The sequence below is a fragment of the Cygnus olor genome, chromosome 6 (genome assembly GCF_009769625.2).
Source record: "Cygnus olor isolate bCygOlo1 chromosome 6, bCygOlo1.pri.v2, whole genome shotgun sequence".
Taxonomy (NCBI): domain Eukaryota; kingdom Metazoa; phylum Chordata; class Aves; order Anseriformes; family Anatidae; genus Cygnus; species Cygnus olor.
In genome coordinates this window covers 9547743-9557977 of record NC_049174.1, presented here as the reverse complement: position 1 = coordinate 9557977, position 10235 = coordinate 9547743, and the positions used below count along the sequence as shown (strand labels likewise).

The window sequence follows — 10235 nt, the reverse complement described above, 5'->3', positions numbered from 1 at the left end:
CACTGGTTTAAAAGCTGCAGTGCTGGAAGGCAAACAAAGAAGAGGATTAGACCAAACTAGCTCCAGAGCACACATCACACATACTAATGTCGTGTTGAAACAGGAGAAGGCTGCAAAAACACTGCCCGTGCTTCACTGCTTTCTGAAACCCTGCCTCCTTTTGCCCATCAGATAGGGTGTATTCTGCATTGCTAAAGGAACCAAGCTAACGAGATTATAGTTTATCGCTTTGGAAAATAAAACGGTACCACTGGAAGGGTACAACTTGTATAGGAATGGTGATCGGCCATCTGTATGGTCACTGGACTCTCCTCCTGAGATTGTTTAGGGGAAAGCATTCAGCCTTGCCAGTGTTTCCACATAGATGGGTCTGCATTTCCAAGCAACAGCCTCGAGCCATTTGACAGCCCGAATTTCATCTCAGCCAAGAGATGGCAGAAGAAAAGTCAGCCTTGGTGAGCAACAAATGTGCAAGATTCAAATTTGGTGTTTCAAATATCACGCATCTTCTTGTATTGAACTGTCGGTGTGGCTGGGTCTGGCTGCATGGCAAAAAATTTACATTATTCAGGATTTTCCCCAAAGGCTGCCATCGTATTGCACCACCAGATGTGGGGTGTCAGAGGTAGACGGTCTGCAGAGGGGAAAACCTCTGCAGTAGTCCTCATTACTGATCCTGTGGACACCTGTAAGAGGAATTGTGGAGTCTCCTTGCTTCTCCCCACCTCTGGAGCTGTTTCCCACCGCTTTTCCCCCCTGCCTGTTTCAGTGCCTGTTTCTGCCAGTTTTAAAAAAGTAGTTTCACGGTTGCATTTCTTTATCTTTGTTCTGCATGAAATCCCCTGCTATGCAGAGCAGACAGTGCTGCTGGAGAGAGAGAGATCTCTGGAAATAAAGAGTATTCCCCCACTGCCATCGCTGCTGGGTAGTGCAGGGGCTATCTCAGCAGCCCTTAACTACTAGCTCAGCAGTAGTTCCAGTGCAACAAGAACAGTTGTTAGCACAACGTGCCTCTACGGTGGGCTTAGTGTGTAAAGATTTAACCTGTTGTGGTTTGTTTCCTTATTGATGCGCTACAGGTCTGGTTTATGGGGTCAGGGAATACAGCAGCACACAGCATGTAGCTCCTTTCAGCCCTTCTGTGAGGAGGTTTTGCTTTTTGCCACCAGCAAAGTTGGGTGAAAAGGGACTGGGGACCCCAAAGCACCAAAGCCAGGGCCACGAGCCCCAGCACCACGTATGGCATTGCTCCCAGCTGGCTGTTGGACAGCACGTGGGCTGGTGTTTCTGCGCTGGAAATTCCTGTCATTTATGGACTTTTGATTCAGTTATTTTTGGAAAACATTAGCTCTAGCTTGGAGTCCTGCCTAACGACTCCTGCTGGAGCATTGGTAATTCTCTCTGTTTGGGGAATTCAGAGGCTTCCCTCTCCTGTGTACAAGTTTTATTCACGGGACCTGGTGCCAATCTAAGAGCTAATGGTGGTGCCAGTTTTCCATTAGAAAGCTAATCGTAATCCCCCCTTCTTGCTTTATCCAAACAAACCTGGCTTGCCACATTCCTGTTGTCTGGTGTTACAGCAGAGAAACAGCCCCAGGAAAGCTTAAGTGTGATGTGGAAAGAAGCAGAATACTGGAGGGGAAACTCAGAGGTGTTCAGCTCTGGGAAAATCTGGAAGTCTGGTGCAAAACTCCTGCTGCTGGTGATGGCAGTCCTGGTATTCCCTGGGGTCACAATTTGAGGGCAAATGCTCCCGTGAAGCTCCTGGAAGGTCCCTTTGGGGTTGAGGGTTAGAGGGCAGAAAGGAATGAGAGTAGTTCTGTTTGTTGCCAGCATCACATTTGGCAGAAAGGTCTTCTGGATTAAACCCTTCCCATTTACTTTATGTTAAACAGTGCTTATGCTTTGCTAGAAGCCCCTAGAAATTTTTTCCTTTGGTTGATACCTCTGAAAGAAGGAGCCTTTTCTGAGCTCAGTAATAACTTTGGGCTTTACAGACAGCTTGTTCTTGTTCTTTCCTCCAGAAAGAAGCTATGGATATTTATGATTATTCCTAATCAGTTTTTAAAATTATTATTATTATTTTATTTTATTTTATTTTTTAAATTTATTTCAAAAGTGTGCTAATGCCAAGCTGGGAAGCCCTGGGAGGTAGCTTCCCCTTGGGGACTCTCCCGGTCTCCTTGCCCTCAGGTCAGGAGCAGTGTTTAAAATCCCGGAGTTTTCAACATGAATACCTGTGGGCCCTTTCTTTTCAGTTCACAGCTTTTAAAGAAGTGTCTTAGAAAGATTTTTTTCCCCATCTTCACAGAAAAAGACGAGTTTCTCACCTGCAAGTCGAGAACTGAAGATTTTAAGATACTCCAAATACCTTAGCGCAAGTTTCAAAGCTGAGTGTTGAATTAAAGGGCTTTTCCTTCTCCTCTCCCCCATACATCTCAGATGAAGCACGTGGGATTTCTCAGCACGGCTGAGGTTTCTGTGGTTCATCCTTGCCAGCCCTCCTGCAAACACCACTGTCCTGCTTGAGTTCTGCACTGGGAGCTACTGGATGGCAGTAGGATTTGAGGATAAAATGGTGGGAAGCTGCTGAAACCAGGCCTCAGCTGGTGCAAAGCCCCGGAGCACCTTCCCTGCCCTTGCTGGGGATCTGACCGCAGGTGCCCACATTGGTTTGACCTGCTGTAAATGAAACCTGCATCCCGAGGGCTGACTTTCGCCCCGGCAGACACCCGTCCCGCATCCCCGGTAATGAATGGGAGGCTGCAGAGCGCCTGTCAGGGCAGAATTTGCCCTTCAGTGTCAATAACTTCTCCGACGGCCTATTTACACTTTCATCTCCCGGCCCTTACTGCTGATTTATGCAGCTTGCGGAGCTGAGCGATGTGGCAGCTGCAGGGAGGAGGAGATGAGAACCAGAAACCCCGCAGGCTTCCTAGGAGCCGTGTTCCCCAGCAATAAATCTCCAATGGAGGAAAGCCCGCTCTGATCCCCCATGCGTGCTCTGCTTGCCACTCCTGCAGCGGGGACGGGACCCAACACCCAGATGCCGCTCTCTGAAAAGAGACGTGCCTCTTTGTTCCTCTCCTCCCCGGCTTTCCAGCAGGCTGGAGCCAGCAACTGTTGGCTGGAAGATGCCGTTGGCTCGCCCGTCTCCTGCCGTATTCAGCTGTCAGCAGCTCCCACCAAGAGGCATTCTCCCTCCGTCACGCATGAGCATGCGCGTGTAGAGCTCCCCAGGCATGGGCTGGAGCGTGTGGGGACCACAAAGGAGCGGGGACCACAAAGAAATGCCGTATCTACCAAGCCTGAGATGGGGGGTACAAATTGCGGCCGATGGAGATGTGCTTTGCCCCATGGAGCTCGTGGAGCTGGGCTGCAAATCTCACCCTGGGGGCTCCGGGATGTCTCCGGCACTGCCGTGGGATGCAGGAGACATTTTCTCCTTGTGTTGTGTGAGTGAGGGTGGTGGAAGTGGTGGGCAGGATGAGGTTAGGTGATTGCTGTCCCTAAAGAAGGTGTGCTGCCTGTCACCTGAACCCGATGTCACCCTCCTGGTGGTCCCTGGTGGATCACAGGGTGGTGGGATGGAGCTCACCTCACTGTCTCCTCCTAGGACACATCAGTTCAGGACAGGGATGTGCCTCAGCCATGCCCATCTATTTTCATTATTTAAATGAAACAGGAGGGCAGCAATAATGTCCTTTAAAGGGGAAACACACCGATGGAGCACAGCAGAACTAATACCACACACACCACTTGTTGCTGTGACTGTTCCCTTTCCCATTCTCCTGAATTACCTACCGAGCATTTCCTAAATTTGCTTGCATGCTAAAATAACCAAGTAATCAACTTTTTTTTTTTTTTCAAGGAAATGCGTTTTTCTCTAAATTGGAAGGCCTTCTCCCATTTGTGGTTTTCTTTATCAGATTACCAATTTGCTTTCCCAAAGGGATTACAAGCTATATACCAGGATCTCTATGCAGGGGAGCAGATAAACAAATGAAACATGCAAATTGCTTGAATTTTCAGTGGGTTAAAATAAGCTGTAGTGAAAAAAAAAAAAAAAGAGATTTTTGTTTTGTTTTGTTTTTTAACAGGCTTCTTACTGAATGAACAGTCTGGCTTCTGGCATCTGAACTTTTAACATGGAAAGGAAAACCTACAGCTCTTAGCACAGAGGCTGGCAATGTTTTCTCTCCTTTCTGGTGTTAGATCTCTCACCTCCCGGGGTGGGTTTGCTTGGGTCCTTGCCCCATCTCCTGACACTTCCCCATGGCCTTCTCCAATCCTGCCCTGCAAATGGGAGAGGGTTTGTCTCAGGGTGAAAAAGCAGTTCTGTCCAAGCAGAAGGATGTCCATCCAGGAGGATGTTTCAAGCAGGACGTCTCTGGAGAGGATCCTAGGGAAGGTTTTCTCTCCTCCAATGGGGAATTTTGGTGGTGCTGGTGAGAAACGTGGGGTTTCATCTGCAGCCACCATTTGTCACCTGCCAGGTTTGGTTTGTGGGGTTATACATGGCCCAAGAATGGCCTTGGCAATGCTGGTGTGGGTCCTGTGTGCACGTGGCACTCACAAGGTGACAGGGATAAAACATTTTTCCCACTACAGACTTGCTATGCACATCCAAACCAGAGGTGGCATCTGTAGACCTGGCTATGGATGGGGTGCGGATGGTCCATATCGTGCCTCCTCCTTCTGGCTGCTGAAAATCACCAGAGGCTCCCCTGGGACTGGGATTTAACACCCGGCTCGTGCTCAGGATTGCTCAGCCTGGGCCCTTCAGCTGTTCCTGCTTATGGTCTGTCCCCAACAAACCCATGCTCGGGGTGTGCACCTCCAGCAGCACAGGGTTGAAGACCCTGGGAACACCCAGAAGAGGCACAGGGCTTCCCCCAGGTACTCCTCAGCTTGGGTAAGGGAAGGAAACCCCTTCTCCTGAGTTACAAATCCAGGCTTTGGGGTCAGGGCTGTCCATTTATAATAATCTGTAGGCTCACTCTGCTCTTCTAGAGAAGAGAGCTGGCACAGTTTCAGTGCAGAAGTTGAAGTTCAGGGTTAAGAAACCAAGCGGAGTTAGCACCCTGCTGATTTCTGATTCCCGAAGGCCTTCAGTCTATTAATTTCTGAGAAAAAAAATAATAAAAGAAGGTGAATTGAAATAAAGAAAAGTGGTGCAGTCCAGCCCGAGCCCTATGCCTGGGGAGCCGGGAAAAATGCGTCCCATCTCTTGGTGCGATGCCACGAGGCAGGCAGAGCTCATCCATCACGCTGAGGCACGCACCCCAGCCTTCTAATTAGCGAATATAACCGGGGGTTTTGGAGCTCAAACTGGTTCTGACCTGTATTTTTTAATTAAGGCATTTTTTAATATAACCCCTGCTTCGGGTCATCTGATAATACTGATCTGGATGTAATGCCTAACCTTCTTAACCCAAGACTGTTACTTCTGCACTTTAATGCCAGTCCTACAGAAACATTACCCTGTAAATTAGACGCCAGGTACTCAGAGGAGCAGGGCCAGCTGCGCATTATAATGCTTTTAAGGAATAATTGGATGGGCCCTGACGATGGGCTCCCAGCTGACGGTCTGAGGCCTCCTATAAAAGCACAAAATGCTTATGTTTTTCTTGTTAATGCTGTCTTGTTCCTGCTTGGTCTGCTTGCCATGGGGTCAGAAGGGGGTCCTGGCTTCCCCTTGGCAATCCCACACGTGGTGGCAGCTTGCACCGAGCAAGGTCAGTGCCTGCAGGTACCATCCCTGATCTTTGCTCTCTGCCAGCATCCCAAATGCCCTCACGGTCACCTATTCCCCTGGTTTCTTGGAAAGCCATGAGGAATTGGGGTTTCTGTGGGTCTGGCTTTGGCTGCACAAAGTCCCCGAGGCAGCAGGCGAGGCTGAGCTCAGATGTTTGATAAGCTTTGCCTGCACAAAAGCCTGGTGGAGGAGATCCTTGTTCCTATTAGCAGATAGAGCAATTGATGAAGTCAGGGGATTAACAAAACAAAACCGAGCACTGTACGGTTTTATGGGAGCCTTTTTATGGGTCTTTACTTATTCTGTGTTATTCTGTGCATAGCAGAATTGCAGGGAGAAATGCTAATTCAGTGTTTTATATAGGGGAAACAGCATGCTAAGTGCATTCCTTAAGTCTGTCCAGAAACCACCTCCTGCAAAAATTCATGAAAAGCACATGTAATGCCTTGTCAAGCTTGGCTCTTTTATCTGGGATAGCTAAAATATTTTCTCTAGAGGAAGAAAGGTTGCAGGCTGGCTTTTTTGTTTGCCTCTTTCTGGATAAAGATCTCCTGAAGGTGGGAAAAACACCCTGCTGCATCTGAGAGGCAAGAAGGGGCTCTCAGCTCCTCGGTGCCCAGTGGTACTAGGGGATTATAAGTGGTCTCTGGGGCTGCATTTCATTTCTCTGTCACTTGTGAGCAGGCTGCTGGTACTGGGAGTTTTTTCCTGCCCACCAGTTCTTGTAGCATTCTTAGGAGTGACCAGCACGGTGTAATGAGGCAGAGAAAAATTTCCTCGACATCTTAAAAAAAAAAAAAAAATAATAATAATTGAATGAAAGAGCCTCAAACACTCCAAATCATTCCCACCAGCTCTCCAAAGCACAGCGGTTCAAACATTCGTGGCTCAATTTACCACCTATCTGACGAAGGCAGGAGTGTTTATGACACATTCTCTGCATTCCCTTGCTGGAAGTGCTGTAAAATTGGACTTCTCCCCTTGTATGCGATGCAGAGAATGACTCACATCTGGAAAATTTACCTTACAGCTCAGGGCTGAGCTCTCCTTATAGCAGCTTACCTAAAGGAAAACTCAGGCATGGCCGCTCTGAGGGTGTGGGTGTGCAAATGAGCTGTGGTGTAATTAGGGTTAGTTCAAGGCAGGGTAACAGCAAAAAACATAGACGTGGGCTTTTGTGGGGACTCTGCAGGCTCTAGCAAGTGAGAACTGGTAAAAAAAGACATTAGGTGGTGTTGAAGGGTCCTGTGGTCGTGGTTATCCGTGCCCAGCATGGCTGGGTGAAAGCTGTTTGTGACTGCAGCCCAGCCAGCTACAGGGATGTCGAGCTGAAGGCACGATGTCTCCATTGGGTTGGTGCTTTTTAAAGATGAGGGTTTTATCTATTAGAGTGGACGTCCAAAGGATTTTGTGCATTTGTTCTCAGCTTTCTCTCAGGTTTGTGTCTGTCATGCAGAGGTGGATTCCAAGTTATTGGACTTGATGTAGGAATTTCTGGGTGAAAAGCACGACCTGCCCTAACGCAAGGGGCCAGGCTGGGTGTTTCTAATGATTTCTTCCTGCTTCCAAAGCTTCTGATTAACTCAGTGTCCTTTCCCACAAGCTGGGAGCCGAGCCCAGGGGGTGACATTCCACGCGACTCACCAGTTAATTCCACCTTCGTTCCTGCATGCCGCTTAATTGTGAGGTCTTAATTGGTCCTGATGCCTTGCAGTGGCCTTACTGTGCAGAAAGAAGAATCTCTCCTTTCCCGAACACCTTCTCCTCTCAAGACAGCAGCCCCAGCTTCCCGTCAAACCTGCCCTATATACAGCACAACTGCTCTTCCATCTCCAGTGTAGGTGCTCCCGTGCCTCCTGGTGCTATAGGAGGGTGTCACGACTCATTATGTCACATCAGGTGATGTGGCGGAGCAATACGAGCTCATCTGATGTGGCATCAGCTGTCCTGAAATTAAAGAAAAAGGTTCTCTGTGCAACAAAGAGCACATCTGTTTCGTGGTACAATTCAAATTAACATGGGGGAATTCGCTGCGTCTCGGGTGTCTTCCACAGTGACATGCCACACAGAAATGCAGCCATGGAAAGCTTTTTATGAAAGTTCATCAACCAGAGAGGTTTAAAATCACTTTTTTTTTTTTTTTATTAATAAAACAATTCTGATGTCAATTTCCTACCTTTGGCTGATTCTGCCAAATTTGCGCTTGCGCTGATTGTGGTTTTATGAACAGGAATTGCAGGGCTGTGAATCTCTATACTGACGTCGTACCTTGGGACCTGCTGGAGGCTACGGAGGGGACTGACAGTGCTACAACATGAGCTGAACTGCACAAACCAGGAGCTGGGCAGGAGGACATCCTGGGGAATTAAAGCTTAAACCCTGAGGATGCGACACAGGGGCCATTTCCAAGGCAAGGAGGCACGAGGAGGCTGCTGCTTGGGTTGCAGAGATGTCTTTAAGCCTGCTCCAGATGGCAGCCCGGCCTCATAAAGCTCACTGTCTCCCTTGCAAAGACAAAGCTGGAGGGAATAAGGGTCTGGTGGGGGCCTGGAGGAGAGGGTTGCACCCCTTAAACCACGGCCTGTGTTCCCCTAGCTGTCACCAGGTGCTTTGCTGAAATCATTGCGGCACATCCCCTGTGTGAAAGAGCAATAAAAAGCTCTCCAAGTACTGTTTTTTCCCCTCCTCTTGATCACAACTGAGTATATCTCTTGTGTGGCTTAAGTGTGGAAAATAAGTTTTGAGCCTCCCTGAGATCTGCAGAGATTTCAGAACCCAGCAAATCAGCCCTGCAGGGACTTGGGGCAGAGTGAGTGACACTCGCCCTCCCGTGCCTTGGTTTCCCCACTTGTTGTGATGACAGCAATGACACGAGGGGGTCACCCCATTCACTGCACAGCCCGTGGTGTGCCCAAAAGACTACGTATGTGCAGGCTGTGTGTGCATGCAGGGTGAGCCTCAGCTTGGCTTATTGCTGTTAGGAACTGGGAAACTCTTTGAAATGGGAGGAATTTGCAATGGTCTAAAATCCACACGAAAAAATGTCTTTCTTGGTTTGGTCTTAGTGCTATCACCACATTCAAGTGGCTGATCAGTAGGAGTAAATACAATTAGGGTTAAGGTAGGAGAGACCAAGGAAATAAATCCAGCATGTTGAAATTCAGTTTGAAGGAAGGGCACTAAACAAAATAATTACTCATCTGGGTGAGGAGGGTAACTGGAGGCACCAGGTGAAACCAGCAGGAGCCAAGGATGAGACAGAACCTGCTCCATTTCTATCCGAGAATGTGTTTCTTTATTTTTGAAGCTGTTTCACCACGTCTCAACCCTTTTCATTTCACTTCCCCCCTGTTCCAGCCAGGCTGAAGCTCTGAATACACCTTAGCAGGTTTTGTTCATGGGGGTCACCCCATGGCAAACCTTGACTTTATGCTCATCTCTCACCCGTGTGGCTGCCCCAGCCTGGAAGAGGAGTAGCTGAAGCCGCGGTTTTGGCAGGAGCTGGCTGTTCCCTGCTGCCCTGCAGTGGGCTGACATCTGCGCCCACCTGCCCTCCCACCTCCCCCAAGGGAAAACATCAAAACATTTCTCCATTTTCACTCCTGCCGCTCCGACCATTCCCCTCGTCCTTGCTGGATGGCTTGTGGTCTGCATGGGGTTGTGTTGTACCCTATGATATACAGAAATACTGTGGCTAACACCCAGTTTTCTTATCAAGCCCTGTGTGGTTTCCTTCTCCCCTGTTCCCTCCGGGCTCCCAGGGTTTGGGTCCGGGAGGCAGCTGGAGGCAATCTAACAGCTCCCTGCCTTAAAGAAGCGGAGGTTTCCCTTTTTTATCATCTTGCTCTTGTCCTGCACTCCCTCTGTTTATCTCGCGCTGGCTTCAGTGCTCATTGGACCTGGCAAAAAAGAGATCCAAAAAAAACACTGAGCAGTTTTCTGCTGGGCTCGTGAGCTAAAGCAGCTCCGAGTGTCTGGACGAGGAGCCCATCTCTGGAGCCTGTTGCTATTCACGTTGCTGGCAAAGCTCCCGCTGACTTCAAAGGGGAGCAGGCCCCGAGCAGGACCCGTGGTGCGTGTCCTTCGGCTGCCCCGAAAAGGCTGCCCCAAATTTACAGCGGGTGTCATTGAGGAAATTGTGCTGGGACTGCATCCTCGTCCTGCAGCTCTGCAGGAGCCTTGCTGGGACAAATCCTTCTGCGTCCACGCTGCTCCCCGACCATTTCCCTTGCTCAGCTCCCTCCCTCCCCTGACTCCTGCTCTTCTGTTCTTGGTTTTTGGGGGATTAGGGGTCCGCCGTGGGCTCGCAGCCATAAGCACCTGGAGCAGCATGTTGAGCCTCGGGGTATTCTGCATGACGTGCAGCTTAAAAGCAGATTTATGTCAACAGCAGCCGTGTGGTGCTCGGTTTCGCACAAATCACAGGCTTTTCCCCCAGTGCTGAGAGGCAGGGAAGGTTAAACTGTTCAACCACAGC

General features: G+C 49.2%; 1 long non-coding RNA gene across 1 annotated transcript; it reads left to right on the top strand.

The window, feature by feature from the left end:
• Positions 1–5583: 5583 nt before the first annotated feature.
• On the top strand, positions 5584–8775 carry LOC121071978. The gene is made up of 2 exons (XR_005820909.1): positions 5584–5752; positions 7989–8775. It is a non-coding gene; the product is annotated as an uncharacterized LOC121071978 (long non-coding RNA).
• Positions 8776–10235: the final 1460 nt, after the last annotated feature.